Genomic DNA, 17513 nt, shown 5'->3' with positions numbered 1-17513 from the left:
TGTTCTGTAAGGACCGCTATCGGTCCACAATACATAGGGTTGCCGTGCACTACTGCTGACCGCTGCCCTATACTGCAGCAGTCCTTCATTGGTATAGGGACTGACGTACAGTCTGCTAATCACTAACACACAACCTGCTTGGTCCACAAAAGTTCTTATAAGGACTGGTAACTTGGTATAGGGTGCTACGGTACATAGGCCTGAGTGCGTTACAGTCTGCTGTTCTGTAAGGACCGCTATCGGTCCACAATACATAGGGTTGCCGTGCACTACTGCTGACCGCTGCCCTATACTGCAGCAGTCCTTCAGCGGTATAGGGACTGACGTACAGTCTGCTAAACACTAATACACAACCTGCTTGGTCCACAAAAGTTCTTATAAGGACTGGTAACTTGGTATAGGGTGCTACGGTACATAGGCTTGAGTGCGGTACAGTCTGCTGTTCTGTAAGGACCGCTATAGGTCCACAATAGATAGGGTTGACGTGCACCACTGCTGACCGCTGCCCTATACTGCAGCAGTCCTTCAGCGGTATAGGGACTGACGTACAGTCTGCTAAACACTAATACACAACCTGCTTGGTCCACAAAAGTTCTTATAAGGACTGGTAACTTGGTATAGGGTGCTACGGTACATAGGCTTGAGTGCGGTACAGTCTGCTGTTCTGTAAGGACCGCTATAGGTCCACAATAGATAGGGTTGACGTGCACCACTGCTGACCGCTCACCTATACTGCAGCAGTCCTTCAGCGGTATAGGGACTAAGAGTTTTGTCACAGGGTCATTTAAAAAATGACATGCAGAGGAAGAGGCAGGCCCTTCCGCAGGGGTGGTAGGGGTAGGGCAGGAGCAACAGGCTTGAGCCAAAGTGGGAAGTTGCAGAAGGTGCGTTCAATTACTTTAAAGGATGCACCAGACTTGGTTGAGTGGCTCGCTCAGCCTTACTCTTCTGCACCCTCCTCATCCTCTCGATCTGCACCCTCTTCTTCACTCTCTGCTATGTGCACCCCCAAAGACACTACCACCAACAACACGACCACCACCACCACCACCACATACCTTCCGCTTGAGTCACTGGAATTATTTTCCGATCCATATCAAGAGGACATTTCTGATGCGCAGCCACTCTTGGTATTGGATCAGGAAGAGGAGGTAGCAACAAGCGCTACTCAGCAGTCTGACGCCAGTACCCAGATCAGCCCAAGGAGGAGGTTGGTCCCCGGTGTTGCTGCCTACTCTACTTATAGCGGTGGGGAAGGTGACGTTGATGATGACGTGTCTAGTGATGTCACGTGGGTGCCCACAAGAGAGGAAGAGGAGGGGAGTTCAGAGGGAGATATGGACCAGCAGATAGGGAGGAGAAGCAGCAATGACTTACATTGCACAGCAGGGACAAAGCAGACTGCAAATGTATCAGGAGCGAGTCATCGACCATGTACGGTCACATCTGGCGCTCCCAGGACACCGGCACATGGCTCCGCAGTGTGGGCTTTTTTTAACGTGTCCGCTGCTGACAATAGCGTTGCCATCTGCAATCTTTGCAGTCAACGCGTTAGTCGCGGTAAGCCCAATACTCACCTAGGGACGACCGCCTTAAGAAGGCACATGAGCAGCCATCACCGAGCCCAGTGGGAGCAACGGAACACACAAAGCCACACTGCAGGCTCTCACCGTCCAGCCTCGTCTTCTACTTCTCCTTCTCCTCTCTCCTCACAATTGTCCTCCACTCCACCTTCCATCACGCCAAGCTCACATTTTTCTGCAAAAAGGCAGGCTTCCGTGGGCCTAATGTTTGAGCGTAAAAAAATGATGACGCCGGATAACCCTCTTGCCCAACGGTTGGCGGCTGGCTTGTCAGAACTCATAGCCCGCCAACTACTGCCATATAAACTGGTGGACTCGGAGGCCTTTCGCAAATTTGTGGCCATTGGAACACCACAATGGAAGGTCCCAGGAAGGAAGTATTTCTCAGAGAAGGGCATCCCAGAGCTATATGGCCATGTTCAGCGGCAAGTGAATGTATCTCTGGCACACAGTGTCGGTGCCAAGATACATCTGACCACAGACACGTGGTCTAGCAAACACGGGCAGGGAAGGTATATCAGTTTTACTGCCCACTGGGTGAACCTTCTGACGGCCGTCAAGCATGTAACCCGTGGCACCCGTGTAGATTTGGTTTTACCGCCACGGATTGCATGCAGGCCTGACTCTTCTTCTCCTCCTCCTACTCCATCCTCCTCCCTCTCCTCCTCAGCTGCCTCCTCCTTTTCCGCTGCTAGCGTCTCTTCCACTGCACCGCCCAAGCTCCCCAGAACCTATTCCACATGCCAGGTGAGACGTTGCCATGCCGTGCTGCGTCTGTTGTGCCTGGAAGCAAAGAGCCACACTGGCCCGGCACTCCTTTCAGCTTTGCGTTCACAGGCAGATGAGTGGCTAACACCGCTCAATTTGACAGTTGGTAAAGTGGTGTGTGACAACGGTGCCAATCTGCTTAGCGCATTGAAACAGGGCAAAATCACGCACGTGCCGTGCATGGCACACGTCTTAAACTTGGTCGTGCAGCGATTCCTTGTCAAATACCCTGGGGTCCAGGACATCTTGCGGCAGGCAAGGAAAATCTCGGCCCATTTCAGAAGATCTTACACGGCCATGGCTCGCCTTGCTGACATTCAGCGGCGACACCATCTGCCGGTCAGACGTCTTATTTGCGATTGCCCGACGCGATGGAACTCAACCTTCTATATGCTTGATAGGCTGCTCCAGCAGAAACGTGCAGTTAACGTCTACCTGTATGAACTCTGCGAAAGAAACGGTTCTGGGGAGCTGGGTTTTTTTTCACCGCGCCAGTGGCTGCTCATGCGCGACACATGCAGACTTCTGCGGCCATTTGAGGAGATCACCAAACTGGTCAGTCGCAGCCATGGCGCCATCAGTGACATGGTACCTTATGCCTTCTTTCTGGAGCGTGCATTGCGTCGTGTCATTGATCAGGCTGTGGAGGAGCAGGAGCGGGAAGATGAGGAAGTCGCAATGCTGGATGAATTCCCAGGGGGGGCTACTCTATCTGAGACAAGTCAACAACAGGAGTCTGATGAGGAGTCAGAGGAGGATGGTGCCGGGGCGGATGAGCAGGAGCAAGAAGAGCATGCTTTAAACCTTTCTGGGATCCCTGTTGTGCGAGGATGGGGAGAGGAGAATGAAGAGGACGACATTATCCTGGATGATGAGCAGGAGCCAGGCCACCACACCGCTTCCACTTTAGTGCAAATGGGGGCCTTCATGCTCCAGTGTTTTAATAGGGACCCCCGTATAAAAAGCATGAGGGTCAAGGACCAGTACTGGGTGGCAACGTACTTAGACCCCCGGTACAAACACAAAATGGCGGAAATGTTACCGCCGTCGCAGAGGGCTGTCAGAATGCAGCACTTCCAGGCCTTGCTTCGAGAAATGCTGCATTCTGCTTTTGCGTGCGCTGGCAGAGGAGCAATTCCCACTCCCAGAGAAGGATTTGCGGGTACCAATCCAACAGCGCCTGCAAGAAGAGGCCGGTTTGAAGATGTGTTGGTGACTTCGGATATGAGGTCATTCTTTCAGCCGACCCATCGACAGGTGTCATCCGGATCCAGCATCAGGGAACGCCTAGACCGTCAGGTGTCCGACTACATTGGGTTAACGGCCGATGTGGACGCTCTGAGGAGTGATGAACCCCTAGACTACTGGGTGGGCAGGCTTGACCTCTGGCCAGAGCTTGCCCAATTTGCAATCGAACTGTTGGCTTGCCCCTCATCCAGTGTCCTGTCCGAAAGGACGTTCAGCGCAGCAGGGGGGATTGTGACCGATAAGCGTACTCGCCTAGCTCACCACAGTGTTAACTACCTCACATTTCTAAAAATGAATGAGGCATGGATCTCGGAGGAATTCAACACATGTGATCAGTAGACCATGTATATGTCTATAAACAATTTTTGGAATCAAGCACACAGACCTTCTTAATTCATTTGGCTCACTTCCCTGACCCAAAAAAGCACACCGTACTATATGCCCCTACCCTCCTCTTTGAAGAGGTTGAGCGGTGTCATATTTCTACTGGGGCTGCTTATTATGAGGGGTTCCCACCATCCCTGTGCTGTGCTGACTTCCTCCTGGGTGTTCTTATTATGAGGGGCTCCCACCATCCCTGTGCTGTGCTGACTTCCTCCTGGGGGTTCTTATTATGAGGGGATCACACCATCCCTGTGCTGTGCTGACTTCCTCCTGGGGCTGCTTACGGTGCTGCTGTCAGCGCTGTATGTCACGGAGCTGCTGTCAGCGCTGTATGTCACGGAGCTGCTGTCAGCGCTGTATGTCACGGAGCTGCTGTCAGCGCTGTATGTCACGGAGCTGCTGTCAGCGCTGTATGTCACGGAGCTGCTGTCAGCGCTGTATGTCACGGAGCTGCTGTCAGCGCTGTATGTCACGGAGCTGCTGTCAGCGCTGTATGTCACGGTGCTGCTGTCAGCGCTGTATGTCACGGAGCTGCTGTCAGCGCTGTATGTCACGGAGCTGCTGTCAGTGCTGTATGTCACGGAGCTGCTGTCAGCGCTGTATGTCACGGAGCTGCTGTCAGCGCTGTATGTCACGGAGCTGCTGTCAGCGCTGTATGTCACGGTGCTGCTGTCAGCGCTGTATGTCACGGAGCTGCTGTCAGCGCTGTATGTCACGGAGCTGCTGTCAGCGCTGTATGTCACGGAGCTGCTGTCAGCGCTGTATGTCACGGAGCTGCTGTCAGCGCTGTATGTCACGGAGCTGCTGTCAGCGCTGTATGTCACGGTGCTGCTGTCAGCGCTGTATGTCACGGAGCTGCTGTCAGCGCTGTATGTCACGGAGCTGCTGTCAGCGCTGTATGTCACGGAGCTGCTGTCAGCGCTGTATGTCACGGAGCTGCTGTCAGCGCTGTATGTCACGGAGCTGCTGTCAGCGCTGTATGTCACGGTGCTGATGTCAGTGCTCTGTATTACGGTGCTGCTGTCAGTGCTCTGTATCTCCTGCACCCTCTTGTTTGCCTACCCTGGTCCCTGACCTTCCCTCTCCTCCATTGCCTTCATTAGCTCCATAGTCCTGAATTGTCAGAACAATTTCCCAAATAAAAAAAAAATGCTTGTAGTTATCGATCCCAAATTCACCTCATACATGTATTATGCTATTGTCCAGGTGGTGGGACTACGTGCTACCCCCTAATAATTACCCCGTGGCCGCAAATTCGACCTAAAGGTTTGCGAAATTCGCCTCCCATTGAAGTCAATGGAGCCCGCGGCGAACGGTCGTTTTCGCGAACGTTTGTGCCCGTTCGCGTTTCGCGTTCGCGAAACGTCCCGTCGGAAGTTCGTCCATCACTACTAAGGACGAGTGAATATCGGTTTTGTTGCAGTGCTTATATATTTGATTTCTGAGGTGAGAGGCTGGGGGAAACAGTGGGTGCACGGAGTTGTGGCACTGAAATTGGGCACTGAAGTTGATCGGTGGACAGTCACGGATTTGGAGAACACTTTACTAATTTTGCATGAACTGTGATACATGCTCACTATTTAATTGCATGGACTTCATTAGAGAAGCACTTTTTATTTATTATTCGTCATTTTATTATTATTCGTCATTTCTCGGACTGTTTTCATAAGAGTATTTATTCAGCAATTTTCACATTTAATATTTTGTTAATATTTCATGCATGATGTTTTGAAGATTTATACACTTTATTTTATCGGATACTATAATATTCACGGTTGAATATTGCACATTTATCACTTTTAGTGAGGTGAATTCACTGTTGCACTACATGTGTTTGAGTATTGTATTTTATTCTAGGTAGCGCCGCATTTCTTGCATTTTTATATTTCTTTTGGTGTTGAGATCACAATTTTTTGCTGGCGGCTTCCTACATATGTACACGTATTTGGATATTTTTTAGGCTCACATATATATATATTTTGTAGGTATTTTTTACACATTTAATATTAGCCAGGTGGAGCGCATTAGTTTCGTGCATTCATTCATTTAAAAGCACCAGCACTGTCATCCTTTTTTCAGAATCTCCGTCTACCGTCCATAACCCAAGCTCATAAAGACTTTATGGAGGACCCCTTCTCAGCAGAAGAGGTTCTGGAGGTTATCAAATGTCTGAAAACAGGTTCAGCTCCTGGGCCAGATGGCCTCTCGACCCCATATTATAAGACCTTTAGGGAAATACTGGCCCCGCATATGGCCAAATATTTCAACTACAAAACAGAGGGATCCCCATTAGACCCACACCTCAACATAGCCTATATTACTGTAATTTCCAAACCTAACAAAAATCATGAAGAAGTAGAAAATTTCAGGCCCATATCACTTATCAACAATGACCTTAAAATTCTAACCAAAACCTTAGCCAAAGCTACATCCACAAAGACCAAGTGGGTTTCATCCCAGGCAGACAAGGCCCTGAGCAGATTAGGAGAGCAGTTGACATAGTCTCCCTTCTCCAATCCAGCTGGGCAGGTAATCACAAACAGGAAGGGATGCTTTTGTCCCTGGACCTCCATAAAGCTTTTGACGCTATTGACTAGACATAAATCTTCACCCTTCTTAACACCTGGGGCTTCGGACCTCGCTTTAAGGGGATCCTTGGGTCCTTATACTCCAACCCGAAAGCAATGATCCGAATTCAAGGCCAGCACTCTGACCCGCTGAGTATAGCCAGGGGTACCAGACAGGGTTGCCCCCTCTCCCCCTTAATCTTCGCAATGGCAATTGAAACCTTGGCCATTACCATTCGATCAAATCCCAACATCCAAGGAGTGACGGATGGGATACAAACCCACAAATACGGTCTAATTACTGACGACCTTCTTCTTTTCCTGACCTCCCCGACCACCTCCCTCCCAAACTTATGCAAACTCCTTAAAGAGTTCTCAGTCATCTCAGGACTCGAGATGAACTACTCTAAATCCCATGCTCTCAACATTTCCCTTCGGCCAAACACTAAGTCGGCTCTGCAGAATGCTTTCCAGTTTAAATGGAGTGACTCCTCCATAGCGTATTTGGGAATTAGTCTCACTGCCAAGATAGAACAGCTGTATGTGGCCAACTACCCCCTCATATATCGCAAGCTTGAGGCAGATCTAGGTCATTGGGTGAAAGGAGAATTATCTTGGCTGGGCAGGATTCACTCTGTAAAAATGACTCTGCTCCCAAGACTTCTCTACCTTTTTAGAGCCCTACCCATTAACATTAAACTAGACCAAACTAAAGTAAACAAATTTATATGGGGGGGTATGGGTCACAAGGTCCCCCAAAGGACCATGTACAAAACTAGATCTCAGGGGGGCTTGGGACTCCCTCGTCTTCTCTGGTACTATCAGGCAGCGAGAATTGCACAACTTTCCACGGTGTACAGCAGAAATGAAAAACCTGACTGGGTTCAACTGGAAAGGCAGGCTGTTCCGACCTTCACACTAGACTTCCTGCTCTGGTCCTCCCCCAGGATCCGACCCCCAATTCTCTCCCCAAACCTGTCGCAATCACTGCAGTTATGGGATAAGTTGAAAGCCTGTCCTAACCTGACATCTCCCTTGAAGCTGTTGGCACACATGTTTAACAATCCAGACTTCCCCCGGGCCAGGACATCAAAGCCTTTAGATGGTGGCTTGACAAGGGTCTATATCGAATTGGGCACTTCTTCAACGCAAAGGGCCCAATCACCCTAGGATATTGTGTGAGCCAGCTTGAGATGCTGGCCTCAGAATGTTTCAGATTCCATCAGATCTGCCATTTCCTACTTAAAATTTGGACGGAAAAGCCAGCTCCTCCTGGTTTCACATCGTACGAGTTGTGGTGTGGGCAAGCAACAGAGCAGAGGGGGGCGGTCTCGGTTGTATATCAGTCACTTGCCCACCATCCGACCAAAACTACAAGTATGTTGGCTTGGGAGAACGACTTAGCAATAAGCATGCCGGTAGAGCGATGGCAGGCCTACTTCTCTAAAGCCTTCAAAGGCATCAGAAATATTTCATTGATAGAGGCCAATCTCAAGGTCCTTACCAGGTGGTACTTGACCCCTGCGAGACTCTCCATAATGTACCCCGTTGCTGATCCTAGATGCTTCCACGGCTGCCAATTGGTTGGCTCCATGGCTCACATATGGTGGGAATGCCCCAGAATAAGGTCTTTTTGGAAAAAAAAAATTCCCTAATCCGGAAAATCACAAACCTCCCCCTCTCAAGAAGCCCTGCCATCGCTCTTCTTAATGCTAACCTCCCCAGGGCTCCGAAACACATCCATAAACTGATTCATTTTATTTTCCTGGGGGCCAGGATGACAATTGCCAAGGCTTGGAAACTCCCCAGGGTATCCCTTAATGTGGCTATAAAGAAAATATTGTGGATAATGTTACAAGAGAAGCTTACCGGTATCCTACTAGACTCCACAGCCCAATTGGAAGCTACCTGGGAGCCCTGGGCCCATTATCTGGGCATATCCCTTATACTGGGAGGGCGTCCTTAGCCCCCCTGGCACGATATAGGTCTAGACGCTGCTCGTCCGTTGACATGCTTCCCCCTCTTCATCTTCCTCCCCTTCCCCCCCCGTCCCCCTTCCCCTCTCTTTCACCTACATTCTACCCTTGTACCCTTGTCCCCAGGGGTCTCTCCCCGATCCCTTCTACGTCACCAGCCTTCCTAGGAGTGTTTAGGAGTTGGAGAGTAGCCTGTGCTCCCTGTAGATTCCATCTCCTACACCGAATTTAATGACCTCCATCCAGATGGGGGAGGCCAGGTCCCTGAAAGGCATTCACCCTGCACAGTATGTTCCCAGTTGGGGTGGAGGTGAGGTCCGGTAGTTGATTGACATAGCGAATCCCTTGAAAGAGGTATGAGGGCGGATCTAGAAGAGTTATATCAGCCTCTTAAAATCTTGTTATTCTGTTGTCCTTTAAGTAACCTTTTATTTGATTATCGGCTGTATAGCATCTCTCCAACACCTGTAACAATGTATTTGGTTTACGTTCCTTGTAAAATCAATAACATTTTTGAAAGTAAAAAAAATTGTTTGGACATACAGTACACTCAATGTAATTCTATTCTATTTGTAATTATAAATCTTCAGTTCACAGATAGATAACACACCTATGTACTCCTATGTATACCGTTAGATAGACTACAAGAAAATACTTTAAATAAAGCACATCATTCCTCACAATGAACTGTCATTAATCACATACGCCTTACTGTCTTTTTTACTGCAATTTAATAAATGTTTATTGTATTTACTTTGTGTAATTCATTTGCTTTTATTTTTCCAGTAATCAATGACATCTATTTGAGTTAGGCTTTCTGTCACTCTTCCAACTTTTGAATCAGACAATTTCATTCATTATCATTAAGCTTTTGTGTTTTGATCTCCGCTTTGGGAAGACATGAGTGATTCAAAATCTTTTTTAGTCACAACAGCTGGACACAAGAAACATTCTGGAAACAGAAGCAATTATAGACATTTATACACCAGTATGGCATTTATTCAATTACTGTCTTCCAATCTTTTGTGAAACTCACAAGCAAATGGTTTGGTGGTTAATTTTCCTTCTCAATACAATGTTAACATTCTATTACACTAGAAACAGACAAACAAGAGGTAAAGTAGTTGGTCTTGTTATGATGACTTTTTGTGTGCGTTACTTGCATTTACATGTAGTACCATTAATCTTATTGAAATGCACTTATTGAAAACTGCACCAAAAATGCTTCAAGCATGATTTTTTTTTTTTAAATGAACCCCCCCTCCCTCCTCCCAAAAAAAAAAATCTTGCAGAATTTTCTAAAGAGTGATGAACAAGAAGGCAGTTACAAAAGAATTTTCTGCTCTGGGGCTGTGCTTTGTACTACTACAATGCATAGATGTGTGTTAAGTTCAGCCATGCACCTTTTTTCCAAGTCAGCATAATGCAATGCATAGTAGTACATTAATGTGCATTGGGGTGTGCTGGAACATATTGTATGTGCATCAGAGGTGCGTTACTATACTGTTTTGGGGTACCATTTAAAATTAATAGCATTGTAACATGCTATTCATTGCACTGTGTTTGACAAGTATTACATATTTTCATAATTTCATATTTGGTAAGGATGAATAAAGACACTAGTCCATCCAGTTCACCCTGTCTACTCTGTGTTCATGTCGATAGTCATTTCCCAAATCCCTGTATATTGTATGTACTAAGATGCACATTCAAGAGTCTTTTAAAACTAGCAATACTTCCTGCTGACACCACCGATTATGAATGAGCGTTCCACACCTTTAAGGCCCTGACAGTGAAAAATCGCAGCTTAAGGTTAAACCATTTCTCCTCCAATCTCATTGTGTGGCCTGTGTCTTCTTGCACTTCCTGAAACTGACTAGTTTCCTACCTACACTAGGATCACCATTGAGATATTTGTATATTGCTATCATATCGCCTCTCAAGCGTCTCTTCTCTGGAGAAAAAGTTTAGTGCTTGTAGTTGTTGCTCATAATTAAGGTCATCTAGTCCCCTTATTAATTTTGTTGTCCTTGTCTGGACTCTCTCCAGTTCCAGCACATCCCCTCTGAGGACTAGTGACCAGAACTGGATGAAATAGTTCAGATGTGGCTGAACCAGAGTTTTATAAAGCAGCAAGATTATAGTTTTATTTCTGGAGTAAATCCGCTTTTTAATGCATGCTAACAGTCTATTAGCTTCCCTTGCTGCGGCTTGACATTGCATGCTATTGCTCAGCCAGTCTTCAACTAGGACCCCCAGATTTTTCTCCATCCTGGATTCCCCCAGAAGTTGTCTCCCTAATGAGTAACTTCCATTCAAATGTTTAGCCCCCAAGTGCATTACTTTACATTTTGCAACATTAAACCTCTTCTGCCATGTAGTTGCCCACCCCATTATTTTATTCAGGTCTTCTTTTAAAGTTTCTATAACCTGCTGTAAAGTTATTGCCCTAGTTATTTTTGTGTCCTCAGCAAAAGCTGAGATTAAGCTAATCATACCAACGTCTATATAATTTATGAATGAATTAAAGAAAATTCATCCCAGGACAGAGCCTTGGGATACTCCAGACCAGTCTGACTTTGGAGGAGCCCCTATAACCAATCTTGGATATAGTCCCTTATCAGTCCCTCAAGTAATTTACAAACTTCCAATGCTAGACTAACAGGCCTATAGTTTCTAGAAATATATTTCTGCCCTTTTTTGAATATTGGTACCCCGTGGGCTTTTCGCCAATCAGCTGGTACCAATCCTGTCAGTATGCTGTCCATAAAGATTAGGGATATTGGTCTGGTGAGAGCTGGGGCGTGGCAGAGCACAGGTGTCTGTGAGGAGAGAGATGTGAGGAGTGTGATGTGAGAGGGTGTGTGCGGCTTCTTCCCACTCGATCCTTTCTGCCCCGTCGTCTCAATAAGTGCTGTGGATATTGCTTTGCTCACCTACTTCAACCCTACCTTGGCTGAGAAATAAGAGGCGTCGGAGATAACAGAAAACAGTGCACACAGCTTAGGACTGAATTAACACAAAGTCTCGTGAGACTCTGAGCGGCGGCTTCGGGAGCCACAGGGGAGAGAGGAGGAGTTGCGAGGAGAGCCGAGCCCGAATTTCGCTAGAAATCCTTTTGGGTGTTTGGAAATCTCCAGGAGAGTGGCTGATTTGTACGCCAGACCTTTCCCTGTGGCTGCTGTCATCAGCTGGAGAGGTGTAGCGGTGTAATGTGGTAAGACAAGCACGCAAGTGACCTGACACAGCATTTGAAAGGCTTAATCGAACTGTATGGCAGAGACTAGAGGTGAGATGAGATAAAAGCCTATTGTATGGAAAAGCTGTAGGGAAAAGCTGTATGAAAAAGCTGTGGAAAAGCTGTGGGGGTCTCTCAGAGTCTGGGTTTCTGGTGTAAAGGTGCAGCATGCAGAGAGTTGGTGAGAGTTGGAGAAATTAGTTCTGAACCCCTTTTCCTAGTGAAAGCTGAAAGTTAAATTTAAATCTTAATGACTTAAATCTGCACTAAGCACTTTTTTTGAAAAGTGGACTGTGAAGTTGTCACCGTTGGAGAAAGGAAAAAAAAAACTTTTTCTTTTGGTATTTAAATCTAGCATGGCTTGTACTATCCACCTGGACTATCTGTGTAAGAATACAATGTGCAGAGAAGCAGCGGTTTTGGGTTTAAAATTTTTTTTTGTTTTTCCTCCAGTGAAGACTGAGCTCAAATTTGTATTAAGCACCCTTCCCCCCCCCCCCTTTTTTTTTTTTTTGAGAAGTGAACTGTGAACTGTGAAACTGTTATTCTGTGCAAACCTCTTTTCTCTTTTGGGTATTTAAATTCAAAAAAGGAGTCCACTATCCCCGTGGGTTTCCTGCGCAAGAGTGTTCAGAGTATGCAGAGAGGTGGTGGAATTAAGTCTGAACTTTTCCCTGCTAGTAAAGGTTGTGTTTAAATTTGTATTAACCATTTGTTGAGAAACAGACTTTGAAAGTATTGTTATTATTGTGTGGAAGAACTGTCTTTTTTTGGGTATTTGAATTGAATATGGACTCCACCATCTCCACCAGCTCACTGGTTGCTGGCACGGAGGAAAGGAAGGAGGACACATTACACAAAGAGATCGGGGTATTGGATAAGAATGTCTTCCAAAAAAAAGAGGAACACTCTAACATGGAGTCCAGGGGCTCTCAAACAACACATTCAGCTGCAGCGGCCAAGTTAGGTCGGTATGCCCATACATCAGAAAATTCTGCAAATTCACCAGGCAAAGGGAATCAACATCAACAAGCACAGGCAAAAACCCCAATGGCTGTACCAGCGGATAGGAGAAGCCATGGCCAGGATTTATCAGCCTCAAAAATATCAACTAGAAAGGGACATGTGGGAGAAAATCTGGGATGGGTATCAGCAGGTATATCCGTAATGATCCCCATTGCAACTCCTGTGGCCCCAGATGCCGCTTTGCTGGGGAGGAAGAACCAAACCTGAAAGAAGTACTACTTGCTGTAAACGCATGCAGAGGGTCAGTGAGTGGGCTAAGTGATCAACTAATGGGAATCAAGGAAGAACTGGCGTCAATAAGTCAGGAACTACAAAGAACTGTAGCAAGCACAGTAGCAGTCGAAGAAAGGTTAAGTGCAGTGGAGGACGATGTCAGCCCATTGAAACAAGAAATAAAACCAATGAAAGAATAAATAGCATGGCAGGCATCAAAACTCGATGAACTAGAAAATAGATGACGTAGAAACAACATACGGGTAGTGGGCTTACCTGAACGCAGTGAGGGATCTCACCCCATACATTTTCTTGACAAATGGTTTAAAGATATATTTGGAGAAAAGGTTTTTTCACCACTCTTCCTGATGGAAAGAGCCCACAGAGTGCCATTTAGAGCCCTGCTAAAAGATGGGTATCCTAGGCCCCTGCTTGTGAAGTTGCTTAATTATAACGATAAGGTAACTGCAAAAAACAAAACAAAAATCAAGAGAGATTTTTTTACAAGGGGGCAAGGGTCTCGTTGTACCCAGATTTCTCCCCAGAACTAAGTAAACACAGAAGAGACTTTAAAACAGTTAAACGCAGTTTCTTAAAGAACAAAATCACTTATGCATTACTTTACCCAGCACGTCTTCGGATAATGATGGCAGAGGGCCCTATGTTTTTTGATATGCCTGGGAAAGCAGCCAAAATGTTGAAAGATAATAAAATGGAATTATAGAATTACTGGATTGGAAATCGGAAAGGGGGGAGGGGTGAGCAGATAGAAGGGAGCAAGCATTGTAGGTATTGTTTATGAATTAATATATTTAAGGTTTTTGTTTGTTTTTTTCCCCCTAGATATGATAAAACACACTGGGTAAGGGTGCAAATCACAATGATTAGATGGAATGTATTAATATGTTTTGTTGTATAAAAAAAAGGGTGGGGGTGGTGGGTCATGAGCGGGAAGAAGTATAAGAGGTATAGGAATATATGTGCAGTTTGGGGTGTGTAAGGGGCGGCAGAAAAGATTGGGTCACAAGAACAGCCCCTAAGGGTAGCCTAGATAGACAGAGAAGGGGGTGGGGAGGGGGGAGAGGGAAGGGGGTTAAAAGTAGATGGGAGGGAATAACAATTAAGACATTTGGGGGATACTCACACGTTTTGAAGAATATACCTAAAAAAAGCAATACACCGATAGATCAGGGTCAAAATTGTAATTTTAATTTATTTATTAATTTATTTATTATTATTCGGCTGTATTCCTATTTTTTTCTCTGCTATTGTTTTTCTCCCTGTTTGCTCTGTATATACACAGAGCTATCTCTCCTCTAGTTCTCCTTCTCTTGTCTCTTATGGGCTCTTTCCGTTTTTTTTTCTCTTGTTCCCTCTCGCAATGTTTTCCTTGCTTTCATTTTTTTTCTCACCCAGTTATGCGGTTTAAAACATTCACTGTAGGCTCTTGGAATGTCCGTGGGATGGGTGACCCGATGAAAAGGGCTGTAATTTTTTCCACACTTGACTTATATGGAGTGGATCTAATCTGCATACAAGAGACCCATTTAACGAAGGAAAGGTTGGTAAAATTAGCCAATAGAAAATATCAATACCAGTACCACTCAGTTCACTCCTCCTACTCAAGGGGGGTGAGTATACTAGTGAAAAAAGGATTATCTTTTGTGTGCAGAGAAATTAGCATAGATAAATTGGGTCGTTATATCTTTTTCTATTGTCTTATAGAAAGTGTACCATATGTATTGGCAAACGTCTACATCCCTCCACCCTTTAAAATTTAGGTTTTGTGTGTATTAATGGAGTTTGTGTTAAATAAGGAAGATTTCCTATAAGAATGGGGACTAACGGAATGAGGTAGGGATGTCTATCCCAATTTTTGGAAGACATTGGGTGGTGCGATATGTGGAGAATAGGGAATGTGTAGCAATACTCCTGCTTTTCGGGTACTCACTCAACATTATCTAGAATACATAAGGCTCTGGGTAATAGGGAAATATTGCAACTAATTATGAAATTATGAAAATTGTTTACTGTCCAAGAGGGGTTTTAGATCACTCTCCACTTGTGATGACAATGAATACAGGAAAAAAGCGTCCCACTAGTAATTGAAAAATAAGTCAGTTCTGGCTGGAACTAATGGAAAAGCCAGAGGAGGTAAATTTAAAGTTAAAGGAGTTTATATCCTTCAATGTAGGGACAGCATCAGTGGGAGTGATATGGGATGACTTGAATGCATTATTATTATTGATTCAACAAGTGGCTAAGGTTAAGAGAAGTTCTAGGGACTGGGAAGAGATCATGAAAGAGGTGTTAGAAGCAGAAAAATCTTATGTAGAGGAACCATCATTAATGAAACAAATAAGTTGGCTTGAGAAACAGCAGGACTACAAAATGTTGATTACAAAGAAAGTGGAGCATAAGCTTTCAGAGACAGAATTTTGCAGAGGGAGAGAGTGTAGGGCATATGCTCGCTCTTTTGACTAAAACTAACTCAACTCCTTCTAATATTACCACAATTAGAACAGTGAATGGAGAGATTTCCTCCCAGACTTCCACAATACTAGATACATTTGAGGCTCATTATGACAATCTATATAAATCAAAGAGGGCAGTAACAACAGAGGCAGCAAATGCAATTAATGATTTCTTAGGGGGAATAGAAATATTGGTATTAAAAGCAGAAGACAGAAATGTCATGGAAGCTCCTATTACTTTGGAGGAGTTACAATTAGTGGTGAAGGGGATGACAAATCAGAAGTTTCCGGGGCCAGATGGACTACCAGTAGAAATCTACAAACAGTATGGCGAGGTGTTGCTCCCAGAACTATTGGAGGTAGCAAACTGGCAGTAGCAGAAGGGAAGCTGTCTGCCTCAATGGCAGAAGCCACTATAATTATACTACAGAAAGAGGGGAAGGACCCTCTGGAAACATCATCCTATAGGCCGATTGCACTGTTATGCACAGACGTTAAAATTTTGGCCAGGCTGTTGGCAGTTAGGATGAATAAATACATTCAGAAACTCATACACCCAGACCAGTTTGGGTTTATCCCTTATAGAGCAACGAGTACTAATATCAGAAGGGTTTATCTGAATTTACAGATGCCAACTGGGAATGCAGGAAATAGAGCTATCTTGTCTCTAGATGCAACTAAGGTATTTGATAATTTAGAATGGGATTAACTCTGGCTGGTTTTAGAGGAATTTGGGTTTTTATTAAATTGGTAAAAATACTTTATAATTCCCCAAGGGCCAAAGTAAAATATTCAAAAACATTTCAACTGTTGAGGGGGACGAGACAGGGTTGTCCAGTCTCCCCTCCTCTTTGCATTGGCAATAGAACCACTGGTGATCGCGATCAGAGCCACACAAGGTATTCAGGAATTTCAGAGGAAGGTAGGGGAGGAAAAAACTGCATTGTACGCAGATTATGTAATGCTCTTTTTGGGAGATACTGAGACATCTCTGAAAAACGCGGAGCAGCTAGTAGAACTATATAGACAATTTTCAGGTCTGGTGATAAAATGGGAAAATTCAGCACTTCTACCCATGGATCCTTTGGAAAATATAAATCTAGAACGCGTCCCCCAGTTAAAAGTAGTGGAAAAGATGGACTATCTGGGGATCGTGGTAACACGGAACCCAGAACAATACATAAGTAATAATTTAGGCCCTCTTTTAGTAAAATTTAAAAGAAAAGACATTTGGAGATGATTGCCACTGTCAGTAGCTGGACGAACTAACCTTATCAAGATGATATGGATGCCACAATTACTCTATGTGCTTCATAATTCCCCAGTATGGATAAGTAAAGAATGGTTAAGAAAGTTAGAAACGCTCTTTAGAGAGTTGATTTGGAAGAAAGGAAGAGCGAGGATAAGCCTTCAAACTTTAAAATTTACAACAAATGATGGAGGGATGGCCATCCCTCATCCCCATAGTTATTTTTTAGCGGCTCAATTACAGCATTTGTGTGGGGGCAGCAAAAGAGGAGGAGAGAAAGCTAGTGGTAAAATTATGTTATTAGGTGCCCCACACAATACTATAATAGAAACTTTGGAGGCAGACTCCTTCCCTGTTAAATATCCAACGCTGAAAATGATTAGGAGAGTGTGGAAAACAGGTAAGATAGCAGTGGGGTATGAGGGACTAACTGAATATTCCCCTTTATGGGACAATAAACACCTGCAGGAAATTCAGGCCATGGGGAAGATAAGAGAATGGGAAAATTACAAAGGGGTTACAATTATAGGAGGACGGCATATTGAAATCTTTCTCAGGATTGAGTAGAGAATATGGAATACCTCACACCTCATTTTATAGGTACTTTCAAATAAGACACGCTCTCCAAGTCCAATTCAAAGCAGAACAAGTATTATGGCAAAAAATACCACATCTTCAAAGGTTAACCAAGGAAGGCACCTCTAAAGGTATTATTTCAGAGCTTTATCTACAGATTAGTAGTATATCCATATCTAGAGAAAGTGTGGAGAAAAATAAAGGGAAGTGG

This window comes from Lithobates pipiens, unplaced genomic scaffold (assembly GCF_037356315.1).
Source record: "Lithobates pipiens isolate NorthernLeopardFrog02 unplaced genomic scaffold, aLitPip1_a1.2 Scaffold_19, whole genome shotgun sequence".
NCBI lineage: Eukaryota > Metazoa > Chordata > Amphibia > Anura > Ranidae > Lithobates > Lithobates pipiens.
The sequence above is the reverse complement of the archived record's forward strand: the minus strand, read 5'-3'. Positions refer to the sequence as shown.